Genomic DNA, 15,368 nt, shown 5'->3' on the forward strand with positions numbered 1-15,368 from the left:
GAGTGAGTTTATTTTCATATTTATCGTGATTACTGGTTTTTGAAAATGATTTCTGCCAATGTTTTTCTCTGAGTTAGCCTGTCTGTGAGCACTGGCCCAAAGAAATACACAAGCAAGGGTTTGCAGTATAGAAAAAAAAAGTTTAATATCGAATTGGCAAATTCAATATTATCTCCCTAGGAGATAATAGTCTAAAGACATGACTCCCTGATAATGTGTAGGTTACAGGCTGTATAGAATAAAATCACAAGACAGTTTGTTAGGAGTTCGTGGTCATGCTGGGAGGTGATTGGTCCAAGATGAGATAAGGGTAATAAATTATTTCTTCAGGTCTTGAGGACATTTATGAGATCTTTTCTGAAGTCCATCTCTCAGGTTTCATGGAAAAGTAGCCAGGGGGTCGTTCTACCTTAGGGCTCAGGAACTGAAACATAAGTTGAGATGTTATCTTTAGCCTCCCAGAGGTCCAGACCATGTGACCATTAGTCAGGTCCTGGCTACTGTCTTCTGCTGCCTCGGGCTTGCTGATTATTCCAAGGAAAGGCTGGGTCTCTGAAGGGCTTAGGAAGAGAGAGAGAGAGAGATAGAATTTTTAGAGCAGAGATTTAAAACTAAATTTAATCAAAGTCATAAGGACCTTCAGTTTCACCATCCAATTTTGTGTTTTCTATTTGTCATGCTTTTTCTTTCTTTCTTTCTTTTTTTTCTATTTTCCTTTCTTTGGTTGGATTTATTTGGTGTTCTTTATTCACTTTATTGAGCTCTATTGATTTGAAAGTTAAACAAAGTCTATATTTAATTGGTACTTTTATACTCTCCTTAAATAAGATAAGAATTTTTATTTAATTTCCTTCAGAAATACTTTCTCTCTCATCTTCTTCTTTATTATTATTGTCACCTAGTACTTTGAAGCAGGCTTTAAAATTTTTTGTTTTAATAGTCATCAGTCACATAACACACATGGTTTAAAGAATCAATGCATTCTGAAATTCTTATTAAAAAAATAGCAACCCTCCACTACTGTCCTTCATCCATGTCCCAAGCAAACATGTTGAACAATTTCAGGTATTTTTAAATTTTTGTATCTCTCAGTGATGTTTATATTGCTATTTCTTGATTTTTCAGTTTCAGTTCTATTCATTTCCCACTATAAACTTTGAAAGTTTATTTCCCTTTGATTCCATCTTGACAAGATATATGTAAATATCCCCTCTCTGTACATTTTTCTTATAAAGCTATGTCATAACTTTGTTATATAACTATATAAAGCTATGTCATAACTTTGTTATATAACTATTCAGTGTTTAAGATATTACAACCATATAATTGTTATTCACAATTGAACCATGTTGTTCACTATGAACTTTTCCTTTCTTGCATGCTTTTCTGTTTTCCCTTCAGTTAATAACTATTTTTTTGTTGTTCGGTTGCTTAATTTTCAACGGATATCTTACTTATTCAACCCTACACTTTTCCCCAGTTGCCTAAATCTCCTCTCAGTAAACATGTTAGTTATTTTCTCATTATCATCTTTTCCCCCCATAAGTCTATTCAGGAGCCTTTTGCTTTATCCCCATCTGGACTGTGAGTCTCTACGCTAGTACCCTGGGGCCTCCTTTTACTCTCATGCTGGGAATTCCTTTTACCTTTGGAAGCCCTGTGTCCTGGTCATCCTCTGTTTTTAGTATGATTCCACTACACTCATATATGCCTAATATCTACCCCCAAAACCCCAATCAAGAGACCCTCTGTCTCTTCAGAGAATAAGCTTTCAATCTTTTGCTGGGGAGGGAAGTAGTTGCCTGATCGTGCAGTGATGGGAGGTCTGTGGAGTTTAACTTAAATAGAGTCCAATCAAGTCTGTGTTTCAGTCCACCTTCACACTTCCAGAGATACCTACTGTTGCCAGGTCCCTGGCCTTTTGGAGGCTCTGTGGTATAAATCAGATAGATCCTCAATATTCTTCAACTGACTTGCCTTCTGTTTTTCAGCATCCAACATTTTGTTGCTATTGAAATATTTCCTGTTCTTTTCATTCTGGTGGGTTCGATGTTTTTAAAAAATCTTTTGGCTGTCATTTTTGTGGGGTTTCAGAATTAAATGCAGAATTAAATGCTCATTTTTAATATGCTATCTTTAACTGGATTGCCAGCTGGATTTTCAAAACACACAAAAAGTGACTGATATTTTAATTTTTTACACTTGATATTTATTTAGACTTATCAGTATCTTAACAATTTTTTTGCGTGCTCTTGATTCTTTATCCTATTCATTCCTTCTAGGTTCATTTTTTTTTTCTTATTTGGTAGTTCTTCTTGTAAGGGACTATTAGTAGTAAATTTCTAAGTGCTTGCATGTCTAAAAATTTCCAATTTACTTTGACTTGTAAATGATATCTTTGCCTGACTTTAGAAATTTAGATTCCCAATTATGTTTCCTCAGCACATAAAAGATATTACTTCATTGTCTTCCAGCATTTATTTTTGCTGATGAGAAGTCTTTTTTCCCTAGTGTTCTTGACATTATTTTATTGTAATCTGCCTTTTTTCTTTGTTGTCTTTAGAATTTTCTCTTTGTCCCTGTAGATTGCCACCTTCTCAAATAGTACCCGAATAACCTCTTGGTAACACAAATCTGAGTTTATGGCTTATTACAATAAGGGAGAATGCTAAATTGACATATAGCATCTCAGAGAAGAAACTGCAAGGCCTGAGTTATTGAGATTTTGAAGTCTGGTTTAAGGTGGGTCTTTCAATCCAGGGGCTTGATTGGAATTGGGTGATTATCATGATATAAAAGTTTAGGATCTGTGGAAACAGCAAGGTGAAGATTTTGAGATGAGATGTTTAAAAAGTCTTGGAATATAAACTGTATATTGATGCTTTTTGAGTTGCTGGGTCTTTTGATAAGTTCCTACGATGAACTATAAAATTATTTCACCTTCTGGACAAATCCTGGCATAGTAAAGTGATGCTAATGAAGATAATGCAATAGTAAAGAAAGTCATGTTAATGAAGACAGCAAGCTGTTTTCATTGTCTACCCTCGTTGCCAGTTTGTAGCCTGGGCTGAAGATAGGTCGTTGGTATCTGGGTATGTGATCCATCTAGATCTTCTCTGCTATTTGAGGTATTGTAATCATATATCAAGTTTTTAAGGATGGTTGGTTTAACTTCCAAGATTCTGAGGGTATTTGTTTCAACCTCCATAAGTATCAGATATTCTTGCTCTTTTTGTTAGATAATTATTTGTTGACTCATTTGATGAGACAGCTGTTGTTCTTTAGCATTTAGGACTCTGGAGACCACCCATCAGAACATTGCAACATGCTAAGAGAAGGATCATGTTCAGAATTTGCAGTCCACTTCTCATGGAGAGCTAAGAGTGTCCACATAAATAAGACAATAGGTCGCATCCCTAATATGAAGATCCCCCAAATTAGGTTAGATATTATTAGTCAAATGATCTATTTTTCTGATTTCTTTATTTGCTTTTTAGATCTTTTTTGGTAACATTAAATATTTCAAAGAGGTCTGCAGTGATGTAAGTATAACATTCTTCCCCTACAAGAGTACCTATTCCCCCATGAGAGACCAGTATCAAATCTAAGGCAGCTTCGTTCTGTCCACAGCTAGTCTAATTTCATGAACCAGAAGTAGTCGATCTCATTATCATTAAAGCCAATGGCAAAATTTCAAAAAAGATAATTTAGAAGTCATGGAAGTTTGAGTCTCCAAGAATTTTGCTAATTTGAGTCTTAGATTCCATTCTTTCTTTTTATCTTCCCTGATTATTGGGTGATAAGGACAATGAGGTATGAGTGTGGCAGGGCTTGGCAAAGTACTTTAATAACAGTCTAATAACAGTCCCAAGAAAATGAATGCCTCTGTCACTAGAGAGATAGGTTGGAATTCTCTACATTGGAAACACCTGATATTGAGTAATATTTTTTTTCCCACTGCAAATTTGTCTCAGTCTCGCTAGGCTTTCTAAATTTTTGACAATGGTTTTTAGTAAGAGCAAGATAAGAACTTAAAATCAACCATAAGAACTTTTCCTTGTTCAAAGAGAAGTTTCATTTCAAGGAGTATTGAGCCGTGAGGGTTTCTGGCCAGTCAGGAGTGAAGGAGAACAGATTAGAGGAAGAGAAAGAGGCATAGAGAAGTTCAGGAACAGAGGATTTAGGAAGAGGAATAGCAGGATAAATGCTATGAGATTTGGAGTTGTGATTTAGTGGGATCTAAAAAGAGAGATTATTTTGAGTTTTCCACTTTTTTTTTTTTGCCTTGGTTGAAGAATCTCTTAAGGCAGCAATCTGGGGATCTGAATTTTAAGCACTTCTTTATACCAATGAAAAACTTTAAGCACTTTTTTATACCAATGAAAAAATGTAGACCATTAGATGTTTGATTTTTTAAAAATTCTAATGTGCCTCTTAAATAATCAATTTTGTTCATATCAGAGTGGATATTATAATTCTAAATTATCTTTTTTGAAATTATGCCATTTAAAAAGATAAGTATTAAGTGCATGTGCACGCGCACACACACACACACACACACACACACACACACACACACACGCGTGTATGAAAGTAGCAGAAATCTGGCCCAGAGGAAATGCACACTTAATTTTAGACTGAGACAAGCCTGTCAGAGTTCAGGGGCAGTAGGTACATGGAATTGCTTTTGCACTTCATATTTCAGGGTGCCAACCTATTAGCTGGCCATCCTGACAAGGTTTGTGGTTCCAGGAAAGCAGATAAGTTTGAGAGAGGAAATATATTCCAGAACTAGACTCTGATGGATGAAACATGACAAGATTGAGGAAAGTTCTCAAAAGGGTTTGATGGGTGACTCAGGACAAAGTTTGTCCACAGATTACTGGTCTGAGAAGAAACCTTCTAAACAACTAGTCTCCAGGGCTAGTTTGATGAATGAGTCTTTTGGGTACCTGTGGCCATCCTTTCCCCGTTAACCTTCCTCTAATAGACATACAACAAAATAATGACAGAGAAAAATACTAGTATTGTAAAGTAGCAAAGGAGATTTCCACCAAAATAAAAGTTTTTCAAATTCGCTCATATAACCAAAAGATTCCTTCAAATGGTTTCTCACTCTCAGGAGACAAAATAAACTCAGCATTTTGGGAGCTCAACAAAAGGAAATCAGAGTTCTACACAATGTGAAGCCTACTTACTCAATTGATGTAGTCAGAAGGCCCTCCAGCAGGAGGCTCAGGGGACGCCTTGTTTCCAAGTCCAACACCTTGGATCATAGTGGAAAAGACTTCTTGGTCTTGACTAGGTCTCAGTCTCCAAGACTATCAAATGCCAGGTTAGATATATCACTAGAACAATCTGTAGGTAAGATGAGGCTGGATTTATTGCTTAACCATGATAAGGGAGAATGTTGCCTGGACAGAGTCTGAGAAGGTCTCTCAAGGGGAAGGGGAAGGTCAGATTAATAGAGATTTTGAAGCGTGGTTCAAGATGGGTCTTTCAACTTGGGGCCTTCAGTTCAGTTAAGCCCAGTGAAAGGAAGCACGATCTAGAGCAGGGTTCCAACCCCAGGGCTGCAGACCAGTACCAGTCCGTGGCCTGTTAGGAACCAGGCCGCTCAACAGGATATGAGTGGCAGGTGAGCGAACGAAGCTTCATCTGTATTTGCAGCCACTCCCCAGCGCTGGTGTCACCGCCTCAACTCCACCTCAGATCATCAGGCATTAGATTCTCATAGGAGCACTAGTCCCTGATGCCAAAAACATTGGGGACCACTGCTCTAGAGATACCATGATAAAGAACATCCTGAGTTTTTCCTCACCAAGTTGCCCCTGACCCCATGTTTAATTTAGCATTTAATTCAAGTCAGCCTGGTATTTTATTCAACGTTAACTTAAGTACTAAAAGTCTATTGTGTGCAAGACACAATCCTTACCTGTTTCTTCTTTTTTCATTTTAGTAATACAGATTCTAGAAATTAGAAAATATGATAACTGAGAAAAAACTTAAATGACCTTTAATTTGGCTGAAGAATGAAAGATTAGAGAAAAATGAGGTTAAAAAAAATTAATTAGAGTATTGTCTATCCTTGATGAGGTCAGATGTGTCCCCATTATTAGAGAGTAGGAGTAGATGAAAAAGACTTCTAACAGTGTTATATCAGTTACAAAATGTTCCTAGCAATAAAGATTTGTAATAAATAAATAGTATGGCATCAAGCCAGGATTTATTTTCTTCAACCTGAAATGGTTTAAGTTAACTTCTATAGTATACTGGGTCAATGACCTCAGTGACATCTTTAGGGCTTTTCCATACTTTCGATTCCAGGTTCAAAATAGGTAAGCCTAATCTTAATTATCTTTGTGGGGAGGAAAGGTTAGGAGATTAAATGTATGACAGACTAAACAATACCTAAAACGACCGCATTCTTTACCAGTGATCCTGAGAAATTATATCCTGTGACCTCACTGGGATATTTACAACTAGAATTAGTGAAAGGTTGGTGAGGGGTATATGGAAGATTTTTGTACTATTCTTGCAACTTTGTCAATTTGGAATTATTTCAAACTAAAAAAAAAGTTAAAAATAAAGGCTCTGGTGCCTAAAATGAATGAAATAAATATGTTGAGTATATTTCTATTTGAGTACTACATGCATATTGTAAATATATTTTACTTATATGTTCTTAGTAAAGTATATTTATTTACCTCTCTCTGGATACAATTCCAGCATGATTTGTTTATCCATCTAAAGCTGTAGGAAATTAAAGGAAACAAATTAAAAATCGAGAGTGGTGATATTTAGCATTTTGATAGCAATGGGAGGTGCAGGAAAAGAGGAAAATCCATGAAATAAAAAATGTAGAGGCTAATTAATAGTCCCCAAATACTTCAATAACCCCTCAGGCATGGCTGCTTTACAGTATTGCAAAATTATTAAATAAATGAGTTGATTATGATGAAGGAATTTGTATATGTGAAGCAATTAGAACAGTGTCTGGCACATGGTAAGCACTAAATACATATTAGCTATTAGGTTTATCATGATATTCTTGGCACACAAAGGGTAAATTTAGCTCTTTTATTTCTAGGAAGGAAAGAAACTTTGCAATATATTATGCTGGATAAACTGTTGAAGGTTAATGAAACCTCAGTCTCTCCTGTGTGCTCTTGAGTTGGAGACCCAGTACCCAACCCCTTAGCCCTTGTCAACCTGCTTGCTGTAACTTACATAGTGTGTTCTGCTAGGGAACTTGCCTCAGTGGCTGTAGCAACCGTGTGGGTAGAATGGGCACTGTAGCCCACATTTGAAGGCAGCCATATATAGATTATTCTAGATGGTTTAAAAGCAACTGAGGGGAACAAAGGAGAGGAAGGGGGATAAAGAAAGGAGGAAGGAGTAGAAGTGAGTGATAGGAAAACAAGCTCTTAGCTATCTAGAAAACTCAGCTGTCCACAATGAGTCATTTCCTTCAAGTTCAGCAGGCATCTAGGGCTTCTTCCTAATGATGGAATGAAAGGTTTTGTATATAGTTAGGGAACTTCAGAGTACAGGAAAGCAGGAGTAAATAAAGGCACACAGTGTTTGAGTATTGGCTCTAGGCCTTTTTTCACTGACTGTGGCAAATTAGTTAATTTTACTGAGCCTTAATTTCTCACCTGTAGATGAGGAATGAATCTCTACCTGGCCCTGTTGACATCACAGGGCTGTTGTGAGGCTTATAGACCACACACACACACACACACACACACACACACACTCTTGTAAAGTACAACGCAAATTGAAAGGGTTATTTTCAAGTTGAATGATAGGGCTCAGGAAGCCTTTCCCAGACTTCTGGCTTTCTTCTCAAGTGATTTGGACAAGTTACTTAAAATCCCTAAATCTCAATTTGCTATATACTGTGGTTTGAAAGAGATACAGCATGTAAGTCACTTACACAGCACCAGTTCCTAGTAAGTACTCAGCAAATAGCCATTATTATTACTTCACTGCTAGTAAAGCATACGCTAACCTCTCCCCCATAAAGACTGTTCATTCATTCCTTTATTTGTTTTTCATATTTATGTATGTGTATATAATGTATTGCTTTAGTCTCTCTTTTAGGTAGGTACAGATGAAGTGAGAGAAGTGTTAGGGATAATTCAAAAAGGTCATCTTATGGTGACCACATTTTCTGAACCAAGAATCAGAATGCATGATGTGACAAAAGCATGAGTGTACATAAGGACATCATGGAACATGATATTGGAATTGAACTATCTCAGAAAATCTGGGACTTGTTGTAGGAGTAAATGAACTGGGAGAAAAAAAGCAGAAAGAAAGGGCTTGGGAGAAAGAAAAAGAGACCTAGGAGGAATTCACCTCTCCAGCCACTGGAGGCTGCTGTGGTTTTTCTTATAAGTAGCTCTTTGAAGCCAACATGCTTTACTAGTCAAGGAACTCACGCTGAACACTGAAGAGCCAAAATATGTGGGAAATATGTTCAAAGGAGGAAACCATGCACACAGAGCTATTTGTCATGAAGAAGAGATCTCTTTTGAGAACAAAACGATGTTATTTATGAAAGTCTGGTGGAGCGGTAGGTGGGCTAAGACAGATGACTTCTGAACTTTATAGACCTCAGATATCCTCCTAATTAGAGAGCATAATGTGAACATAAATACCTCTGAGGGAGAGCTGTCAAATTCATACTGAGGTGTAAATGACTAACAGGAGGTTCTTTCCTGACAGCTAACTTTTATGAGACAGAGAAAGGAAATAAATCTGTTTCCTTCTAAATGCCTGTTTCTAATTATAAACATTTCCATTATGGGAAAAAATGCGAAAAAAAAAAACCCTTAAAGAAAACAGATTGTTTTTATTCTCACAATCCAAAAATAACCTTTGCTGATTTGGTGAATTTATTTTTGGTTTTAAGATAAGTATAGAATAAGTTTATAAGACAAAACATTTGGAAACAATGTTAATTTAAAAATATTTTTTTAGTATGTTAAATATTCATTATTTTGAATTTGGCAAATGCATAAAGGCACAACAAGGAAATAAAAAATCATTCCCAAATCCCAATACTCAGAGGTAGAATGATTATTTGCTGTTTTGCTTTCCATTTTTTTCCCTGTGTAATGATAATCAATATTTTTATGAAAATTAGAATCATATTGTACATACTATTTTGTAATCTTCTCTTTTTCACTTAGGAGTATTTCATGACTATTTTCCCATTCACTAAATATTTTAAGTACAAGCATCTTAACTGGTTGCAAGTATTTAACTGTGTGAATGCATCATTGGATAAACAATTAGAAAGAGACATTTAAAACATATGTAGGAAAAGAAGTTTTCTGGTACCTCTAAGAATTTGGAAATAATCATTTCAATCCAAGCAATAATAATATTCTTATATGTTTACAAAAGAATATTCAATAAGACAGGTCAAATAGACAGTAAAAAAAAAAAAAGAAAAAAGAAAAAACACAAATCAAAATAAAAGAAAAAAGAAAAATAAAACAAAGCAAAGTAAAACAAAAAATACAACAGAATCATAATTTTTCACATAAAGTCTATCATTTAGTTTTCTATTAATTCAAATTAGTCTCTGTCCAGTGAGCCTAAACTAATGAGCGGCTTTTGTGTTAGTATTTCTCCTACAAGCACTAAAACCCAATGTACTCCAACCAAACTGCTTTCTTTCTTCTCCCCACTCTTACCCTATTTCCTATTTCATTAGGGATACACTCCCTTTCTTCCAGTTGCCTAATCTTGAAGCCGGAATTCCTCAGGCTCCCTTGGTTCCTTTTCTTCATCAGATCATTCAACAGATCACCAAATTGAATTCTATGACCAACAGCCAATGATTTAATCAATAATGTCTATGCTATGAAGCCTCAACAAAGCCCCCAAAGTTCAGAGTTTAGAGAGCTTCCAGATGGTGAACATGTGGAGCTGTTGGGAGAGTGGCACACCTGGAGAGAGCATGGAAGCTCCGCTCCCCTTCCCACATACCTCATCCTGTGTGTCTCTTTTACCGGCTATTGATTTATATCCTTTAATATCCTTTGTAATAAACTGGGAGTGGAACCTCTGAATAATATAGCCAGATAGTCCAAAGTATAGATAACAATCTGGGCTTATGACTGGTGTCTGAAGTGGAGATAGTCTGTGGGACTTAACCTTTAACCTGTGGAATCTCATGCCATCTCCAGGTTGATAGTGTCAGAATTGAGCTGAATTGTAAGACACCTAGCTGGTGTCAGAGAATTTCTTGGTATGGGGAAAAACCCAAACAGTGGAATTGGTGTCAGATACTACCAATATAATGGATATAATGGCAAGGAGCTGAGGCCTCCTGATAACAGCCAGGTGAGTGAGCCATCTAAGAAGTGAATCCTCTAGCCCCATTCAAGCCCTTAGATAATGGCAGCCCCAGCCAACATCTTGACTGTAATGTCATGAGAGACTCCCATGCCAGAGGCATCCAGCTAAGTCACTTTTGAATTCCTGACCCACAGAAATTGTGAGATAATAAGTATTTGTTTTATGCTTTGAATTTTGGAGCAGCGTGTTGCATGGCGATAGAAAACCAACTACACAGTGGGCTCAGATCACTTCAGGCTCCTGACCTTGAACCATAGCTGCTTTCTGCTGGGTACCACTGAGAAATCTCAAAACCTGAAAATTCTTCCAGTTCTTATGAGAATGCCTTTATCCTGAACTGTAACTGGCTTTTATAGATTCCCCAAAGGCCCTAAATAGCTCCAGGAATGGAGTAATTAGGTGGGCAACTCAGTCCATTATATGTTTTTCTATATCAGAGAAAAGGAAAGGTTTCCAGTAAAGTTCTTAAGCCTTATTATTCAACATCAGAGCCCTGAAAAAATATATAATTTAAAGAGAAAACAAACTATCATGGAAAGAAGATGCCAATTTTTTTCAACTTATGCCCTCCACCTCATCACTGGATATTGAGGGGATTTCTGATGGAGTATTATGGTAAAATAGAAAAAGAACTGAGGACTCCAATGGGAACGTTTCAATAGTCCTTGATTAATTCAAATTCTCACATACTTTAGTGGAGGGATTTGCTTATGAGATGGGCTAGTGAGCTGGAGGAACTGGGGCTCAAATCTAGCTGTTTTGCTTGCAAGCTTGGATACATTTTTAAACCTCCTTAGCTTCAGCTTTTTTATCTTTAAAATATAAGAAAATATTACCTATCACAACTATTGAACAGATATTTATTGAGTGCTTATCATATATAAGGATTATCATGTTCCAGGTAATGAGTGAGATTCTTGGTATACAAATGATGTCTATATTTATGGACCACTCAGCTTAGTGGAGAAAACAAGCATGTGAACACCAACATTCGTTTTAAGAACTTGATTTGTGCTACCTTCGAGATAATAATTGGGCCCTATGGGATCTTGAAGGACAGGTAGCAAACTCCGTCTTGGGAGTGTAGAGGTGGCATGGAAGGTTTTCAGGAGGAAGGGACTTCTGAGATAAGACCTGAAAAATGAGTAGACATTGGCTAGAAGAATGTTGAGGGTAGTGGTGGTGACAGGGCAGAGGGTCTAGGCAGGAAATACACCATTTGTAGAGGGTCGGAGACAAGAGATAATTGGTACCGTCAGATAACAGACTGAAGGTAGTTCTGCCTGGCTGGAGACTAGAGTGCTAGGTAGAGTCAGTGAGAGAGGCTAGAGAGGTAAGCAGAAACCAGATTGAGAAGGACTGATGTAAAATTTAAATGAAATAATATGTGAAAATTATATCAACAACAGCTTGTTCCTGACTTTATCTTGTGCAGTGGGGGAAGATATTGCTCTTTTCAGTGAAAGATTCTTGTACAAAGACAATTGCTAGCTCCTTGAAGAACAGCGACTGGGTGTTATTAATCATTTTTATATATGAACATAGTCTGATGCTATATTGAATTGAAGCCTGAATCCAGGCTTTTTTCACAGTGCCTTCCTTCAGATAGTCTCCCTGTCAGTGACGTTTACTTCTTATCATTTTCAGGATTAGTAAGTGTGTGCCTGTGTTTGAAGTTTTGTGGTGGTGATGCATGGGTATCTTGGGGGAGGAAGAGGAGTTGATAACAGCAGAGATTACTGTAAATAAACCAGATGAAAAGCAATTTTTATGGAGAAAAATACTTGGTAAAGCTACTCTGCTGTCAGATTGGAGTGAGCTTGGGCAGTGAGTATGGCAAACATCTCCTAAGACTATTGCAGATAGTGGGAATGAAGGTGGGATGACAGGAGGAGGAAGAGAGGAGAAGGAGAAAGACCTTGCCTTCTAGGTCTTCATAAGATGCCCAATGAGACGCATGCAAATATAACCCTTACATGAGGGCAGATGGGGGAAATGTCTTAAAGAGACTCAAAACTAATAGATACAGAGAAATTCATTCTGACTGAGGAATCTGGGAAGAACGCAGAGGTAGAACTTGGGCTTCAAGGAGGGATCAAGAACGCACATAAACTACTTGGTGTACAGAGCACACACTCACCAGATGTTCTCTTCTGAATTCTTTCTCTTCACTGTGTTCTTTCTGCTACTGTCCTCTCTGCCTAAGACTAATCAACAGTCTGCACCTAGAAGGACAGCGGGTGTTTTGGCCATGGTTCTTGAGGTTCCTTGCAGAATTCCTGGAAGGATCAAATGGGCCGGAAGAAACTCAACACATGTGAGTTGAATACAAATGTGATTTGAATGAGTTATGTGCCAGGCCTTGAGATTTCTTTTTTTTTTTTTTGTGGAAAAGAAAAGTTAATCACCAAATATAGTCACTTAGAAAAATACCATTCCTTAGTCTGTTCTTGATTTTGAATGTTAAATTGACCTAAAACCACCCAGTTATCATTATTTTTTGTACTTCTTTATTGTGATAAAATATACACATCATAAAATGTACAATTTTAACCATTTTTAAGTCTAAAATTTAGTGGAATTAATTACATTCCATGCTTTACTATCGTCACCAGTACTTACTTCTAAAATTTTTTCATTATCACAAACAGAAACTCTTTAACCATTAAGCAATAACTTCCCATGTCCCTTTCCCTCAGCCTCAGGTAACCTCTAATCTACTTTCTGTCTCTGTGAATTTTCCTATTCTAGGTACTTCATATAATGGAATCATACAATATTTATCTTCTTGTGACTGGCTTATTTTACTTAGCATGACGATTTCAAAATTCACTTATCTTGTAACATATGTCAGAACTTTATTCCTTTTTATGACTGCATAATATTCCATTGTATAGCCACATTTTGTTTATCCATTCTTCTGCTCATGGACACTTGTGTTGTTTCTACCTTTTGGCTATTGTAAATAATGCTGCTGCAGACATTGGTGTACAAGTATTTGTTTGAATCCCTGCTTTCAGTACCTATGAGTGGAAGTGCTGGATTAAGGTAATTCGTGTTCAGCTTTTTGAGGAACTGCTAAAGTGTTTTCCACAGCAGCTGCATGATTTTACATTTCCACCAGCAATGTAGAAAGTTTTCAAATTTTCCATATCCTCATTAACATGTTATTTATTTATTTAGAGCATATCTATTCTAATGGGTGTCGAGTGGTTATCTCATTGTGATTTTGATTTGCATGTCCCTAATGATTAGTGATGTTGAGTATCTCAGGCTTTAAGATTTCACATACATTTTCTCACTTGGCTTCCCAAACATTTGTCAATAGTTTCATCCTTTTGTGGATATTGAAACAGGCTCTTATACTCCTACATGTTGTGACTTGTTTCACAGTTTTAAGAGTTAGAGCCAGGATGGAAAGTCCAGGATTTCTGAATCCAATGTCCCTTCTTACTTTGTAAATTGTTAAGCACCTTATAAAACAAGACAATCTTAATACCTTACATGGCAAGGTATAAGTTGAGGTTTTGGGCAAGACTTTCTGTTTTAAGTATGAATATTTCAGACTCATAAGAATAGTAAACTTTTACCTTTTAAGAGTCGTCAGTAGTTTCTCCGACCCATACTTCAGGGCATGAAGGAAACAGGTAACTTATTACCAAAAAGTTTAACAACCATTTATTTATGAGGAAAGGCCTGGTAGAATCCGCTTCCCATTCAGCGGTGACAGTTTCAGAGAAAAATAGAAGGCAGAAATATGGCCAAAAAAAATTCTTCCATAATCTTGCATCTGAATTCGATTTCCTTTTTCTTGGGCTTAACCTCTTGTTCCTAGAAAGCGAAGTTTCTATTTATACTTGGAAGGAAATACAAGTCACTTACCAAAATCTTTTTTGATTTTTGTTTTCAAAGGCTCAGCACACGCCACCTGGCGGAGAGAGTCTGAAAGCACGAGACTGCATTTTTCCTTCCTTTAACTTGACACTTGCTGGCATTTGCTCAAAGTCCCTTGATTGTTGTCTTCCTGCATGTGAAGTACTCTAAGGTGGCAAGGGTCAGTGTTTTCTCTCTGGTGACCGATATTTGTTTATTTATTTATTTTTTCAATTTTATCTTCATGACATTGGGTTTAGGGAAAAGAAATAGTCATGAGTATGTGAAACTGTGATATCCTCTTGTCTTTCAAGGGCAGTTTTGAGATGCAGAGATTATCTTGGATTATCTGAGTGGTTCTTAAATGCAATCACATATATCTTTGTAAAAGATTGGCAAAGGAAAATTTGACACAGGCAGAAGAGGATGAGGCAGTGTGACCCTGGAGGCAGAGACTAAAGTGATATGACTGTAAATCAGAAATCCTGGAAGCTACCAGAAACTTGGAGAGGCAAGGAACACATGTCTCCTAGAGCCTCCAGAGGGAGTGGAGTCCTGCAGATGCCCTGATTTGGGACCAAGGATACTGATTTCAGACTTGAGGTCTCCAGAACTGTGAGAGAATAAATATGTGTTGTCTTAAACTACTAGGTTTCTGGTAATTTGTCACAGGAAATTAATACAACTCTGAAGATTATGTTTCATCAGCTTTATACCAAATCTCACTATTTTTATGTTTTAAGCCTTTGCACAGAAGATAGATAGAGTTACAGATTGAAGAAGGTGGGAGAATCCATCTTTACAAAGTATTTTGGAGCTTCCACATATCTGTTAAGAAAGGCAGTCAGGTTATGACTGTGGGAACTTTTGGGGGCTCATTGAGCCTTAGCGCTTTCCCACTGTTGGCCATTTTGTCACTGCTAGCCATTTTTGTCACTACTCTGTTTATTTTCATGCTTAGCAAGAATAGGAGATGGAGAAGAATAGGAGAACAGGCGTGTTTGTTTTGGTAAAGACTGTAAAGAAGGAGCTAGAAGAGAACAATGAATCTCTTACGTATTAAGTCGGGAGAAGTAGAGAATAGAATCCTATGAAATAAAATTGAACTGGAAGTTTTG

Source organism: Pteropus vampyrus, unplaced genomic scaffold (genome assembly GCF_000151845.1).
Source record: "Pteropus vampyrus isolate Shadow unplaced genomic scaffold, Pvam_2.0 Scaffold8, whole genome shotgun sequence".
Lineage (NCBI taxonomy): Eukaryota > Metazoa > Chordata > Mammalia > Chiroptera > Pteropodidae > Pteropus > Pteropus vampyrus.